This window comes from Anomaloglossus baeobatrachus, chromosome 9 (assembly GCF_048569485.1).
Source record: "Anomaloglossus baeobatrachus isolate aAnoBae1 chromosome 9, aAnoBae1.hap1, whole genome shotgun sequence".
Lineage (NCBI taxonomy): Eukaryota > Metazoa > Chordata > Amphibia > Anura > Aromobatidae > Anomaloglossus > Anomaloglossus baeobatrachus.
In genome coordinates, this window is record NC_134361.1 from 164,993,780 (window position 1) to 165,008,876 (window position 15,097).

At 47.2% G+C, this 15,097-nt stretch overlaps 8 non-coding genes across 8 annotated transcripts; all 8 read left to right on the forward strand.

The window, feature by feature from the left end:
* The first annotated feature begins 2,075 nt into the window (after positions 1-2,075).
* Positions 2,076-2,270, forward strand: LOC142253189 (U2 spliceosomal RNA). Its single transcript, XR_012726502.1, has one exon. It is a non-coding gene; the product is annotated as a U2 spliceosomal RNA (small nuclear RNA).
* Positions 2,271-3,658: 1,388 nt separating this feature from the next.
* On the forward strand, positions 3,659-3,849 carry LOC142252674 (U2 spliceosomal RNA). Its single transcript, XR_012726043.1, has one exon. It is a non-coding gene; the product is annotated as a U2 spliceosomal RNA (small nuclear RNA).
* Positions 3,850-5,237: 1,388 nt separating this feature from the next.
* LOC142252675 (U2 spliceosomal RNA) lies at positions 5,238-5,428 on the forward strand. The gene has a single exon (XR_012726044.1). It is a non-coding gene; the product is annotated as a U2 spliceosomal RNA (small nuclear RNA).
* A 1,388-nt stretch (positions 5,429-6,816) lies between these two features.
* LOC142252676 (U2 spliceosomal RNA) lies at positions 6,817-7,007 on the forward strand. Its single transcript, XR_012726045.1, has one exon. It is a non-coding gene; the product is annotated as a U2 spliceosomal RNA (small nuclear RNA).
* A 1,388-nt stretch (positions 7,008-8,395) lies between these two features.
* LOC142252140 (U2 spliceosomal RNA) lies at positions 8,396-8,586 on the forward strand. Its single transcript, XR_012725531.1, has one exon. It is a non-coding gene; the product is annotated as a U2 spliceosomal RNA (small nuclear RNA).
* Positions 8,587-9,974: 1,388 nt separating this feature from the next.
* LOC142252677 (U2 spliceosomal RNA) lies at positions 9,975-10,165 on the forward strand. Its single transcript, XR_012726046.1, has one exon. It is a non-coding gene; the product is annotated as a U2 spliceosomal RNA (small nuclear RNA).
* A 1,388-nt stretch (positions 10,166-11,553) lies between these two features.
* On the forward strand, positions 11,554-11,744 carry LOC142252678 (U2 spliceosomal RNA). Its single transcript, XR_012726047.1, has one exon. It is a non-coding gene; the product is annotated as a U2 spliceosomal RNA (small nuclear RNA).
* Positions 11,745-13,132: 1,388 nt separating this feature from the next.
* Positions 13,133-13,323, forward strand: LOC142252679 (U2 spliceosomal RNA). Its single transcript, XR_012726048.1, has one exon. It is a non-coding gene; the product is annotated as a U2 spliceosomal RNA (small nuclear RNA).
* The last annotated feature ends 1,774 nt before the right edge of the window (positions 13,324-15,097 follow it).

Genomic DNA, 15,097 nt, shown 5'->3' on the forward strand with positions numbered 1-15,097 from the left:
TTGACTTTCTTTATTCATCCAAATAGCAAACTCATCACCACTCAACCTGACCAACTCGGCTATGTCCCGTGCTGCAGTTCTCTGTCTTATCTAGATCATTTGCAATTGAATGGAATAGATCCCTTTTGGACAAAGTGGATTCACCTGCTGCTGCAGTGACCACAGGTGTGATAAGATCTAGAATTGGCATCTGGTGCGATCTCTCCGCTTCCACTCCAAAGAAAGTTACCTGTTTATTCCTATCATGCATTGGTTTTTGGGGTTTTCTTTGAGTAATGATGATCTCTTTAGTAGTCTGTTGGCGCCCTCTCCTGGAGGAATAGTTTGCTTGCTCTTGGACATTCTAAAAGAGAGGTCATGATAGACATTGAGCTTCTGAGCTCAATTGGGGACAGTCATGGGTGATGAATGTTTGCAACCTGCTGCAAAGCCTCATACCGCAATATAAGGAACGTCAAATACTAAGAAAGGGCGGCCTATGAAAGAATTACTACTTTCAATAAGTACACTTAAACGGCTAATTGGGAATAGAAAAACTGTAAAAAGCCCTCTGAGAAAGCCCCCCTCTAACCTTTGATAGTAAGTTTTTCTGTAGTCTGCCTGTTGATGTATTTTCCGTTTGAACTGTGCACAACATGAAGAGACGGAACACTGGCGGCTTGTCACAATGCCCCCGCTGACATCACAATAGCGCTGCTGCCTAGAAAACAAGCTGCGCAGCAGAAGTTGTTCTTTGGGTGGGAGGGTGGGCTAGTGTAAGGAGGGGGCAAGCTCTTTTTTTCCCGGGTGATAGGGGGATGACAGGAGAAGGGATGCGGGTGGTGAGAAGGGTACAGAGGGCAGGGTTTGGGGGCTGGGAAGGAAAGGGAAAAGATTAGGGTTTGGGGATGATGAAAGGGCTTTCTACGGGTAAGGATGGCAAAGGGTGGCAGTGACGGAAAGTCAGGCAACCTGTCCTGTCCGTCTTTTTGTATCGTGAATTGGAAAGACTGCAAGGGGGAGGGGAGTTGCTTGCGCCCTAAAGGAGGAGTTATTCAGATTCATTGCAGTGGGGGGCGGCGGCTGCAAAACGCACCATTCTTCTTGTTTTTGCTCTGCAAAGCAGCCTTTTCAAGGGTTGGCTTGGGTGACAAAATGTCTTCTGTAGGCGTGGGTTTGTCTCCCTCTCGCTCTCTCTCCCTAAGATGTGTCCGGCATAGGCCAGGGTGCCACTCGAGGCCCAAACCAATTCTGGTTATCGCTTCTCGGCCTTTTGGCTAAGATCAAGTGTAGTATCATTCGAAAAGGTGGTTTAAGGCTCCGGCCACCTAAGTACAATGATGCAATGCACACTGGAAGGTTGCGCTTGTTAGTACTTTGGGAGGATAGTATATCCATCTAGAGGAAACCATGGCCCTACCAGGATCGAGGCTATTAGACTGAGTAAGTGTGGGGGTTATGGTGCAATGTGCCCCAGGAATGGACACCCTGGAGGGAGTCTGAACTTGCTAGGTTGGGACCCTGGTAAGCCTCAGACTCTGTCGCACGCCGCGCCTTGCCTATTCATACTTTCCAAGCATATTGCCCTATCCCGGCCTTCTGGCTAAGAAGGGAAATTTTTATAATCCCGGTCGGAGGTCCGGTCAGCTTTGGGCTGAGAAACCAACACCCGGTTGGAGGTCCGGGTCAGCTTTGGCTGAGAAACCAACACCCGGTTGGAGGTCCGGTTAGCCTTGGGCTGAGAAACCAACACCCGGTTGGAGGTCCGGTCAGCCTTGGGCTGAGAAACCAACACCCGGTTGGAGGTCCGGTCAGCCTTGGGCTGAGAAACCAACACCGGTTGACGGTCCGGGCAGTCTCGGCTGCGAAACCAACGACTAGTAGCTCCCTACTCCACTTGGGTAAGATGCCTCGGTGGACGCTGGGAGCAACAACAAGGCTCAACCAGGCTTCGGCTTGGGGGAGCACCGAAGATCCCTGACCCTCGCTGTGGCCTTCTGGCTCGGAGGGACGGGGTTGATTTTTGGGGATCTTCTTCTCACGGAGGGGTCCACACGAATCCTAGCCTTTGCACTGTTTTTGGTGTGACTTCGGTCATGCATTTTTGCGGTGCTTTGGAAAGCTTCATTAAATCAAAATCTGTTCTTATCAGTTTAATATCTGATACGTCCCCTATCTGGGGACCATATATTAAATGGATTTTTAGAACAGGGAGATGGAAAAAGAGCTTGCTCTGTCCACTCCACGCATTGACCTGGTATTGCAGTACCTCCAGGACCGGTGCACCCCTTCTTAACCCAGTTTCCAAAAGCAGAACTCAATTCACCTGATTCATATTAGCCCGGTTTAATGAATTGGAAGAAAGCATACGTCTTCATATGCACCTCAATTTGGCCCATTCACTTTTCACACTTCCTCCTTTTGTTTTTTATCTTTCACACTTTTGACTTTCTTTATTCATCCAAATAGCAAACTCATCACCACTCAACCTGACCAACTCGGCTATGTCCCGTGCTGCAGTTCTCTGTCTTATCTAGATCATTTGCAATTGAATGGAATAGATCCCTTTTGGACAAAGTGGATTCACCTGCTGCTGCAGTGACCACAGGTGTGATAAGATCTAGAATTGGCATCTGGTGCGATCTCTCCGCTTCCACTCCAAAGAAAGTTACCTGTTTATTCCTATCATGCATTGGTTTTTGGGGTTTTCTTTGAGTAATGATGATCTCTTTAGTAGTCTGTTGGCGCCCTCTCCTGGAGGAATAGTTTGCTTGCTCTTGGACATTCTAAAAGAGAGGTCATGATAGACATTGAGCTTCTGAGCTCAATTGGGGACAGTCATGGGTGATGAATGTTTGCAACCTGCTGCAAAGCCTCATACCGCAATATAAGGAACGTCAAATACTAAGAAAGGGCGGCCTATGAAAGAATTACTACTTTCAATAAGTACACTTAAACGGCTAATTGGGAATAGAAAAACTGTAAAAAGCCCTCTGAGAAAGCCCCCCTCTAACCTTTGATAGTAAGTTTTTCTGTAGTCTGCCTGTTGATGTATTTTCCGTTTGAACTGTGCACAACATGAAGAGACGGAACACTGGCGGCTTGTCACAATGCCCCCGCTGACATCACAATAGCGCTGCTGCCTAGAAAACAAGCTGCGCAGCAGAAGTTGTTCTTTGGGTGGGAGGGTGGGCTAGTGTAAGGAGGGGGCAAGCTCTTTTTTTCCCGGGTGGTAGGGGGATGACAGGAGAAGGGATGCGGGTGGTGAGAAGGGTACAGAGGGCAGGGTTTGGGGGCTGGGAAGGAAAGGGAAAAGATTAGGGTTTGGGGATGATGAAAGGGCTTTCTACGGGTAAGGATGGCAAAGGGTGGCAGTGACGGAAAGTCAGGCAACCTGTCCTGTCCGTCTTTTTGTATCGTGAATTGGAAAGACTGCAAGGGGGAGGGGAGTTGCTTGCGCCCTAAAGGAGGAGTTATTCAGATTCATTGCAGTGGGGGGCGGCGGCTGCAAAACGCACCATTCTTCTTGTTTTTGCTCTGCAAAGCAGCCTTTTCAAGGGTTGGCTTGGGTGACAAAATGTCTTCTGTAGGCGAGGGTTTGTCTCCCTCTCGCTCTCTCTCCCTAAGATGTGTCCGGCATAGGCCAGGGTGCCACTCGAGGCCCAAACCAATTCTGGTTATCGCTTCTCGGCCTTTTGGCTAAGATCAAGTGTAGTATCTGTTCTTATCAGTTTAATATCTGATACGTCCCCTATCTGGGGACCATATATTAAATGGATTTTTAGAACAGGGAGATGGAAAAAGAGCTTGCTCTGTCCACTCCACGCATTGACCTGGTATTGCAGTACCTCCAGGACCGGTGCACCCCTTCTTAACCCAGTTTCCAAAAGCAGAACTCAATTCACCTGATTCATATTAGCCCGGTTTAATGAATTGGAAGAAAGCATACGTCTTCATATGCACCTCAATTTGGCCCATTCACTTTTCACACTTCCTCCTTTTGTTTTTTATCTTTCACACTTTTGACTTTCTTTATTCATCCAAATAGCAAACTCATCACCACTCAACCTGACCAACTCGGCTATGTCCCGTGCTGCAGTTCTCTGTCTTATCTAGATCATTTGCAATTGAATGGAATAGATCCCTTTTGGACAAAGTGGATTCACCTGCTGCTGCAGTGACCACAGGTGTGATAAGATCTAGAATTGGCATCTGGTGCGATCTCTCCGCTTCCACTCCAAAGAAAGTTACCTGTTTATTCCTATCATGCATTGGTTTTTGGGGTTTTCTTTGAGTAATGATGATCTCTTTAGTAGTCTGTTGGCGCCCTCTCCTGGAGGAATAGTTTGCTTGCTCTTGGACATTCTAAAAGAGAGGTCATGATAGACATTGAGCTTCTGAGCTCAATTGGGGACAGTCATGGGTGATGAATGTTTGCAACCTGCTGCAAAGCCTCATACCGCAATATAAGGAACGTCAAATACTAAGAAAGGGCGGCCTATGAAAGAATTACTACTTTCAATAAGTACACTTAAACGGCTAATTGGGAATAGAAAAACTGTAAAAAGCCCTCTGAGAAAGCCCCCCTCTAACCTTTGATAGTAAGTTTTTCTGTAGTCTGCCTGTTGATGTATTTTCCGTTTGAACTGTGCACAACATGAAGAGACGGAACACTGGCGGCTTGTCACAATGCCCCCGCTGACATCACAATAGCGCTGCTGCCTAGAAAACAAGCTGCGCAGCAGAAGTTGTTCTTTGGGTGGGAGGGTGGGCTAGTGTAAGGAGGGGGCAAGCTCTTTTTTTCCCGGGTGGTAGGGGGATGACAGGAGAAGGGATGCGGGTGGTGAGAAGGGTACAGAGGGCAGGGTTTGGGGGCTGGGAAGGAAAGGGAAAAGATTAGGGTTTGGGGATGATGAAAGGGCTTTCTACGGGTAAGGATGGCAAAGGGTGGCAGTGACGGAAAGTCAGGCAACCTGTCCTGTCCGTCTTTTTGTATCGTGAATTGGAAAGACTGCAAGGGGGAGGGGAGTTGCTTGCGCCCTAAAGGAGGAGTTATTCAGATTCATTGCAGTGGGGGGCGGCGGCTGCAAAACGCACCATTCTTCTTGTTTTTGCTCTGCAAAGCAGCCTTTTCAAGGGTTGGCTTGGGTGACAAAATGTCTTCTGTAGGCGTGGGTTTGTCTCCCTCTCGCTCTCTCTCCCTAAGATGTGTCCGGCATAGGCCAGGGTGCCACTCGAGGCCCAAACCAATTCTGGTTATCGCTTCTCGGCCTTTTGGCTAAGATCAAGTGTAGTATCTGTTCTTATCAGTTTAATATCTGATACGTCCCCTATCTGGGGACCATATATTAAATGGATTTTTAGAACAGGGAGATGGAAAAAGAGCTTGCTCTGTCCACTCCACGCATTGACCTGGTATTGCAGTACCTCCAGGACCGGTGCACCCCTTCTTAACCCAGTTTCCAAAAGCAGAACTCAATTCACCTGATTCATATTAGCCCGGTTTAATGAATTGGAAGAAAGCATACGTCTTCATATGCACCTCAATTTGGCCCATTCACTTTTCACACTTCCTCCTTTTGTTTTTTATCTTTCACACTTTTGACTTTCTTTATTCATCCAAATAGCAAACTCATCACCACTCAACCTGACCAACTCGGCTATGTCCCGTGCTGCAGTTCTCTGTCTTATCTAGATCATTTGCAATTGAATGGAATAGATCCCTTTTGGACAAAGTGGATTCACCTGCTGCTGCAGTGACCACAGGTGTGATAAGATCTAGAATTGGCATCTGGTGCGATCTCTCCGCTTCCACTCCAAAGAAAGTTACCTGTTTATTCCTATCATGCATTGGTTTTTGGGGTTTTCTTTGAGTAATGATGATCTCTTTAGTAGTCTGTTGGCGCCCTCTCCTGGAGGAATAGTTTGCTTGCTCTTGGACATTCTAAAAGAGAGGTCATGATAGACATTGAGCTTCTGAGCTCAATTGGGGACAGTCATGGGTGATGAATGTTTGCAACCTGCTGCAAAGCCTCATACCGCAATATAAGGAACGTCAAATACTAAGAAAGGGCGGCCTATGAAAGAATTACTACTTTCAATAAGTACACTTAAACGGCTAATTGGGAATAGAAAAACTGTAAAAAGCCCTCTGAGAAAGCCCCCCTCTAACCTTTGATAGTAAGTTTTTCTGTAGTCTGCCTGTTGATGTATTTTCCGTTTGAACTGTGCACAACATGAAGAGACGGAACACTGGCGGCTTGTCACAATGCCCCCGCTGACATCACAATAGCGCTGCTGCCTAGAAAACAAGCTGCGCAGCAGAAGTTGTTCTTTGGGTGGGAGGGTGGGCTAGTGTAAGGAGGGGGCAAGCTCTTTTTTTCCCGGGTGGTAGGGGGATGACAGGAGAAGGGATGCGGGTGGTGAGAAGGGTACAGAGGGCAGGGTTTGGGGGCTGGGAAGGAAAGGGAAAAGATTAGGGTTTGGGGATGATGAAAGGGCTTTCTACGGGTAAGGATGGCAAAGGGTGGCAGTGACGGAAAGTCAGGCAACCTGTCCTGTCCGTCTTTTTGTATCGTGAATTGGAAAGACTGCAAGGGGGAGGGGAGTTGCTTGCGCCCTAAAGGAGGAGTTATTCAGATTCATTGCAGTGGGGGGCGGCGGCTGCAAAACGCACCATTCTTCTTGTTTTTGCTCTGCAAAGCAGCCTTTTCAAGGGTTGGCTTGGGTGACAAAATGTCTTCTGTAGGCGTGGGTTTGTCTCCCTCTCGCTCTCTCTCCCTAAGATGTGTCCGGCATAGGCCAGGGTGCCACTCGAGGCCCAAACCAATTCTGGTTATCGCTTCTCGGCCTTTTGGCTAAGATCAAGTGTAGTATCTGTTCTTATCAGTTTAATATCTGATACGTCCCCTATCTGGGGACCATATATTAAATGGATTTTTAGAACAGGGAGATGGAAAAAGAGCTTGCTCTGTCCACTCCACGCATTGACCTGGTATTGCAGTACCTCCAGGACCGGTGCACCCCTTCTTAACCCAGTTTCCAAAAGCAGAACTCAATTCACCTGATTCATATTAGCCCGGTTTAATGAATTGGAAGAAAGCATACGTCTTCATATGCACCTCAATTTGGCCCATTCACTTTTCACACTTCCTCCTTTTGTTTTTTATCTTTCACACTTTTGACTTTCTTTATTCATCCAAATAGCAAACTCATCACCACTCAACCTGACCAACTCGGCTATGTCCCGTGCTGCAGTTCTCTGTCTTATCTAGATCATTTGCAATTGAATGGAATAGATCCCTTTTGGACAAAGTGGATTCACCTGCTGCTGCAGTGACCACAGGTGTGATAAGATCTAGAATTGGCATCTGGTGCGATCTCTCCGCTTCCACTCCAAAGAAAGTTACCTGTTTATTCCTATCATGCATTGGTTTTTGGGGTTTTCTTTGAGTAATGATGATCTCTTTAGTAGTCTGTTGGCGCCCTCTCCTGGAGGAATAGTTTGCTTGCTCTTGGACATTCTAAAAGAGAGGTCATGATAGACATTGAGCTTCTGAGCTCAATTGGGGACAGTCATGGGTGATGAATGTTTGCAACCTGCTGCAAAGCCTCATACCGCAATATAAGGAACGTCAAATACTAAGAAAGGGCGGCCTATGAAAGAATTACTACTTTCAATAAGTACACTTAAACGGCTAATTGGGAATAGAAAAACTGTAAAAAGCCCTCTGAGAAAGCCCCCCTCTAACCTTTGATAGTAAGTTTTTCTGTAGTCTGCCTGTTGATGTATTTTCCGTTTGAACTGTGCACAACATGAAGAGACGGAACACTGGCGGCTTGTCACAATGCCCCCGCTGACATCACAATAGCGCTGCTGCCTAGAAAACAAGCTGCGCAGCAGAAGTTGTTCTTTGGGTGGGAGGGTGGGCTAGTGTAAGGAGGGGGCAAGCTCTTTTTTTCCCGGGTGGTAGGGGGATGACAGGAGAAGGGATGCGGGTGGTGAGAAGGGTACAGAGGGCAGGGTTTGGGGGCTGGGAAGGAAAGGGAAAAGATTAGGGTTTGGGGATGATGAAAGGGCTTTCTACGGGTAAGGATGGCAAAGGGTGGCAGTGACGGAAAGTCAGGCAACCTGTCCTGTCCGTCTTTTTGTATCGTGAATTGGAAAGACTGCAAGGGGGAGGGGAGTTGCTTGCGCCCTAAAGGAGGAGTTATTCAGATTCATTGCAGTGGGGGGCGGCGGCTGCAAAACGCACCATTCTTCTTGTTTTTGCTCTGCAAAGCAGCCTTTTCAAGGGTTGGCTTGGGTGACAAAATGTCTTCTGTAGGCGTGGGTTTGTCTCCCTCTCGCTCTCTCTCCCTAAGATGTGTCCGGCATAGGCCAGGGTGCCACTCGAGGCCCAAACCAATTCTGGTTATCGCTTCTCGGCCTTTTGGCTAAGATCAAGTGTAGTATCTGTTCTTATCAGTTTAATATCTGATACGTCCCCTATCTGGGGACCATATATTAAATGGATTTTTAGAACAGGGAGATGGAAAAAGAGCTTGCTCTGTCCACTCCACGCATTGACCTGGTATTGCAGTACCTCCAGGAACGGTGCACCCCTTCTTAACCCAGTTTCCAAAAGCAGAACTCAATTCACCTGATTCATATTAGCCCGGTTTAATGAATTGGAAGAAAGCATACGTCTTCATATGCACCTCAATTTTGCCCATTCACTTTTCACACTTCCTCCTTTTGTTTTTTATCTTTCACACTTTTGACTTTCTTTATTCATCCAAATAGCAAACTCATCACCACTCAACCTGACCAACTCGGCTATGTCCCGTGCTGCAGTTCTCTGTCTTATCTAGATCATTTGCAATTGAATGGAATAGATCCCTTTTGGACAAAGTGGATTCACCTGCTGCTGCAGTGACCACAGGTGTGATAAGATCTAGAATTGGCATCTGGTGCGATCTCTCCGCTTCCACTCCAAAGAAAGTTACCTGTTTATTCCTATCATGCATTGGTTTTTGGGGTTTTCTTTGAGTAATGATGATCTCTTTAGTAGTCTGTTGGCGCCCTCTCCTGGAGGAATAGTTTGCTTGCTCTTGGACATTCTAAAAGAGAGGTCATGATAGACATTGAGCTTCTGAGCTCAATTGGGGACAGTCATGGGTGATGAATGTTTGCAACCTGCTGCAAAGCCTCATACCGCAATATAAGGAACGTCAAATACTAAGAAAGGGCGGCCTATGAAAGAATTACTACTTTCAATAAGTACACTTAAACGGATAATTGGGAATAGAAAAACTGTAAAAAGCCCTCTGAGAAAGCCCCCCTCTAACCTTTGATAGTAAGTTTTTCTGTAGTCTGCCTGTTGATGTATTTTCCGTTTGAACTGTGCACAACATGAAGAGACGGAACACTGGCGGCTTGTCACAATGCCCCCGCTGACATCACAATAGCGCTGCTGCCTAGAAAACAAGCTGCGCAGCAGAAGTTGTTCTTTGGGTGGGAGGGTGGGCTAGTGTAAGGAGGGGGCAAGCTCTTTTTTTCCCGGGTGGTAGGGGGATGACAGGAGAAGGGATGCGGGTGGTGAGAAGGGTACAGAGGGCAGGGTTTGGGGGCTGGGAAGGAAAGGGAAAAGATTAGGGTTTGGGGATGATGAAAGGGCTTTCTACGGGTAAGGATGGCAAAGGGTGGCAGTGACGGAAAGTCAGGCAACCTGTCCTGTCCGTCTTTTTGTATCGTGAATTGGAAAGACTGCAAGGGGGAGGGGAGTTGCTTGCGCCCTAAAGGAGGAGTTATTCAGATTCATTGCAGTGGGGGGCGGCGGCTGCAAAACGCACCATTCTTCTTGTTTTTGCTCTGCAAAGCAGCCTTTTCAAGGGTTGGCTTGGGTGACAAAATGTCTTCTGTAGGCGTGGGTTTGTCTCCCTCTCGCTCTCTCTCCCTAAGATGTGTCCGGCATAGGCCAGGGTGCCACTCGAGGCCCAAACCAATTCTGGTTATCGCTTCTCGGCCTTTTGGCTAAGATCAAGTGTAGTATCTGTTCTTATCAGTTTAATATCTGATACGTCCCCTATCTGGGGACCATATATTAAATGGATTTTTAGAACAGGGAGATGGAAAAAGAGCTTGCTCTGTCCACTCCACGCATTGACCTGGTATTGCAGTACCTCCAGGACCGGTGCACCCCTTCTTAACCCAGTTTCCAAAAGCAGAACTCAATTCACCTGATTCATATTAGCCCGGTTTAATGAATTGGAAGAAAGCATACGTCTTCATATGCACCTCAATTTGGCCCATTCACTTTTCACACTTCCTCCTTTTGTTTTTTATCTTTCACACTTTTGACTTTCTTTATTCATCCAAATAGCAAACTCATCACCACTCAACCTGACCAACTCGACTATGTCCCGTGCTGCAGTTCTCTGTCTTATCTAGATCATTTGCAATTGAATGGAATAGATCCCTTTTGGACAAAGTGGATTCACCTGCTGCTGCAGTGACCACAGGTGTGATAAGATCTAGAATTGGCATCTGGTGCGATCTCTCCGCTTCCACTCCAAAGAAAGTTACCTGTTTATTCCTATCATGCATTGGTTTTTGGGGTTTTCTTTGAGTAATGATGATCTCTTTAGTAGTCTGTTGGCGCCCTCTCCTGGAGGAATAGTTTGCTTGCTCTTGGACATTCTAAAAGAGAGGTCATGATAGACATTGAGCTTCTGAGCTCAATTGGGGACAGTCATGGGTGATGAATGTTTGCAACCTGCTGCAAAGCCTCATACCGCAATATAAGGAACGTCAAATACTAAGAAAGGGCGGCCTATGAAAGAATTACTACTTTCAATAAGTACACTTAAACGGCTAATTGGGAATAGAAAAACTGTAAAAAGCCCTCTGAGAAAGCCCCCCTCTAACCTTTGATAGTAAGTTTTTCTGTAGTCTGCCTGTTGATGTATTTTCCGTTTGAACTGTGCACAACATGAAGAGACGGAACACTGGCGGCTTGTCACAATGCCCCCGCTGACATCACAATAGCGCTGCTGCCTAGAAAACAAGCTGCGCAGCAGAAGTTGTTCTTTGGGTGGGAGGGTGGGCTAGTGTAAGGAGGGGGCAAGCTCTTTTTTTCCCGGGTGGTAGGGGGATGACAGGAGAAGGGATGCGGGTGGTGAGAAGGGTACAGAGGGCAGGGTTTGGGGGCTGGGAAGGAAAGGGAAAAGATTAGGGTTTGGGGATGATGAAAGGGCTTTCTACGGGTAAGGATGGCAAAGGGTGGCAGTGACGGAAAGTCAGGCAACCTGTCCTGTCCGTCTTTTTGTATCGTGAATTGGAAAGACTGCAAGGGGGAGGGGAGTTGCTTGCGCCCTAAAGGAGGAGTTATTCAGATTCATTGCAGTGGGGGGCGGCGGCTGCAAAACGCACCATTCTTCTTGTTTTTGCTCTGCAAAGCAGCCTTTTCAAGGGTTGGCTTGGGTGACAAAATGTCTTCTGTAGGCGTGGGTTTGTCTCCCTCTCGCTCTCTCTCCCTAAGATGTGTCCGGCATAGGCCAGGGTGCCACTCGAGGCCCAAACCAATTCTGGTTATCGCTTCTCGGCCTTTTGGCTAAGATCAAGTGTAGTATCTGTTCTTATCAGTTTAATATCTGATACGTCCCCTATCTGGGGACCATATATTAAATGGATTTTTAGAACAGGGAGATGGAAAAAGAGCTTGCTCTGTCCACTCCACGCATTGACCTGGTATTGCAGTACCTCCAGGACCGGTGCACCCCTTCTTAACCCAGTTTCCAAAAGCAGAACTCAATTCACCTGATTCATATTAGCCCGGTTTAATGAATTGGAAGAAAGCATACGTCTTCATATGCACCTCAATTTGGCCCATTCACTTTTCACACTTCCTCCTTTTGTTTTTTATCTTTCACACTTTTGACTTTCTTTATTCATCCAAATAGCAAACTCATCACCACTCAACCTGACCAACTCGGCTATGTCCCGTGCTGCAGTTCTCTGTCTTATCTAGATCATTTGCAATTGAATGGAATAGATCCCTTTTGGACAAAGTGGATTCACCTGCTGCTGCAGTGACCACAGGTGTGATAAGATCTAGAATTGGCATCTGGTGCGATCTCTCCGCTTCCACTCCAAAGAAAGTTACCTGTTTATTCCTATCATGCATTGGTTTTTGGGGTTTTCTTTGAGTAATGATGATCTCTTTAGTAGTCTGTTGGCGCCCTCTCCTGGAGGAATAGTTTGCTTGCTCTTGGACATTCTAAAAGAGAGGTCATGATAGACATTGAGCTTCTGAGCTCAATTGGGGACAGTCATGGGTGATGAATGTTTGCAACCTGCTGCAAAGCCTCATACCGCAATATAAGGAACGTCAAATACTAAGAAAGGGCGGCCTATGAAAGAATTACTACTTTCAATAAGTACACTTAAACGGCTAATTGGGAATAGAAAAACTGTAAAAAGCCCTCTGAGAAAGCCCCCCTCTAACCTTTGATAGTAAGTTTTTCTGTAGTCTGCCTGTTGATGTATTTTCCGTTTGAACTGTGCACAACATGAAGAGACGGAACACTGGCGGCTTGTCACAATGCCCCCGCTGACATCACAATAGCGCTGCTGCCTAGAAAACAAGCTGCGCAGCAGAAGTTGTTCTTTGGGTGGGAGGGTGGGCTAGTGTAAGGAGGGGGCAAGCTCTTTTTTTCCCGGGTGGTAGGGGGATGACAGGAGAAGGGATGCGGGTGGTGAGAAGGGTACAGAGGGCAGGGTTTGGGGGCTGGGAAGGAAAGGGAAAAGATTAGGGTTTGGGGATGATGAAAGGGCTTTCTACGGGTAAGGATGGCAAAGGGTGGCAGTGACGGAAAGTCAGGCAACCTGTCCTGTCCGTCTTTTTGTATCGTGAATTGGAAAGACTGCAAGGGGGAGGGGAGTTGCTTGCGCCCTAAAGGAGGAGTTATTCAGATTCATTGCAGTGGGGGGCGGCGGCTGCAAAACGCACCATTCTTCTTGTTTTTGCTCTGCAAAGCAGCCTTTTCAAGGGTTGGCTTGGGTGACAAAATGTCTTCTGTAGGCGTGGGTTTGTCTCCCTCTCGCTCTCTCTCCCTAAGATGTGTCCGGCATAGGCCAGGGTGCCACTCGAGGCCCAAACCAATTCTGGTTATCGCTTCTCGGCCTTTTGGCTAAGATCAAGTGTAGTATCTGTTCTTATCAGTTTAATATCTGATACGTCCCCTATCTGGGGACCATATATTAAATGGATTTTTAGAACAGGGAGATGGAAAAAGAGCTTGCTCTGTCCACTCCACGCATTGACCTGGTATTGCAGTACCTCCAGGACCGGTGCACCCCTTCTTAACCCAGTTTCCAAAAGCAGAACTCAATTCACCTGATTCATATTAGCCCGGTTTAATGAATTGGAAGAAAGCATACGTCTTCATATGCACCTCAATTTGGCCCATTCACTTTTCACACTTCCTCCTTTTGTTTTTTATCTTTCACACTTTTGACTTTCTTTATTCATCCAAATAGCAAACTCATCACCACTCAACCTGACCAACTCGGCTATGTCCCGTGCTGCAGTTCTCTGTCTTATCTAGATCATTTGCAATTGAATGGAATAGATCCCTTTTGGACAAAGTGGATTCACCTGCTGCTGCAGTGACCACAGGTGTGATAAGATCTAGAATTGGCATCTGGTGCGATCTCTCCGCTTCCACTCCAAAGAAAGTTACCTGTTTATTCCTATCATGCATTGGTTTTTGGGGTTTTCTTTGAGTAATGATGATCTCTTTAGTAGTCTGTTGGCGCCCTCTCCTGGAGGAATAGTTTGCTTGCTCTTGGACATTCTAAAAGAGAGGTCATGATAGACATTGAGCTTCTGAGCTCAATTGGGGACAGTCATGGGTGATGAATGTTTGCAACCTGCTGCAAAGCCTCATACCGCAATATAAGGAACGTCAAATACTAAGAAAGGGCGGCCTATGAAAGAATTACTACTTTCAATAAGTACACTTAAACGGCTAATTGGGAATAGAAAAACTGTAAAAAGCCCTCTGAGAAAGCCCCCCTCTAACCTTTGATAGTAAGTTTTTCTGTAGTCTGCCTGTTGATGTATTTTCCGTTTGAACTGTGCACAACATGAAGAGACGGAACACTGGCGGCTTGTCACAATGCCCCCGCTGACATCACAATAGCGCTGCTGCCTAGAAAACAAGCTGCGCAGCAGAAGTTGTTCTTTGGGTGGGAGGGTGGGCTAGTGTAAGGAGGGGGCAAGCTCTTTTTTTCCCGGGTGGTAGGGGGATGACAGGAGAAGGGATGCGGGTGGTGAGAAGGGTACAGAGGGCAGGGTTTGGGGGCTGGGAAGGAAAGGGAAAAGATTAGGGTTTGGGGATGATGAAAGGGCTTTCTACGGGTAAGGATGGCAAAGGGTGGCAGTGACGGAAAGTCAGGCAACCTGTCCTGTCCGTCTTTTTGTATCGTGAATTGGAAAGACTGCAAGGGGGAGGGGAGTTGCTTGCGCCCTAAAGGAGGAGTTATTCAGATTCATTGCAGTGGGGGGCGGCGGCTGCAAAACGCACCATTCTTCTTGTTTTTGCTCTGCAAAGCAGCCTTTTCAAGGGTTGGCTTGGGTGACAAAATGTCTTCTGTAGGCGTGGGTTTGTCTCCCTCTCGCTCTCTCTCCCTAAGATGTGTCCGGCATAGGCCAGGGTGCCACTCGAGGCCCAAACCAATTCTGGTTATCGCTTCTCGGCCTTTTGGCTAAGATCAAGTGTAGTGTTGTTCGAAGAGGTGGTTTAAGCTCCAGGCCACCTTAGTACAATGATACAATGCACACTGGAAGGTTGCGCTTGCTAGTACTCTGGGTGGATAGTATATTCATCTAGAGGAAAACATGGCCCTACCAGGATCGAGGCTATTAGACTGAGTAAGGGTGGGGGGCTATGGTACAACGTGCCCCAGGACTGACGACCCAGGAGTGAGTCTGAGCTTGCTGGCTTGGGACCCCGGCAAGCCTTGGGCTCTGTAGCACACCGTACCTTGCCTTTTCATACTTTTTGAGCATATTACCCTATCCAGGCCTTCTGGCTAGGAAGGGAAATTTTTATAATCCCGGTCGGAGGTCTG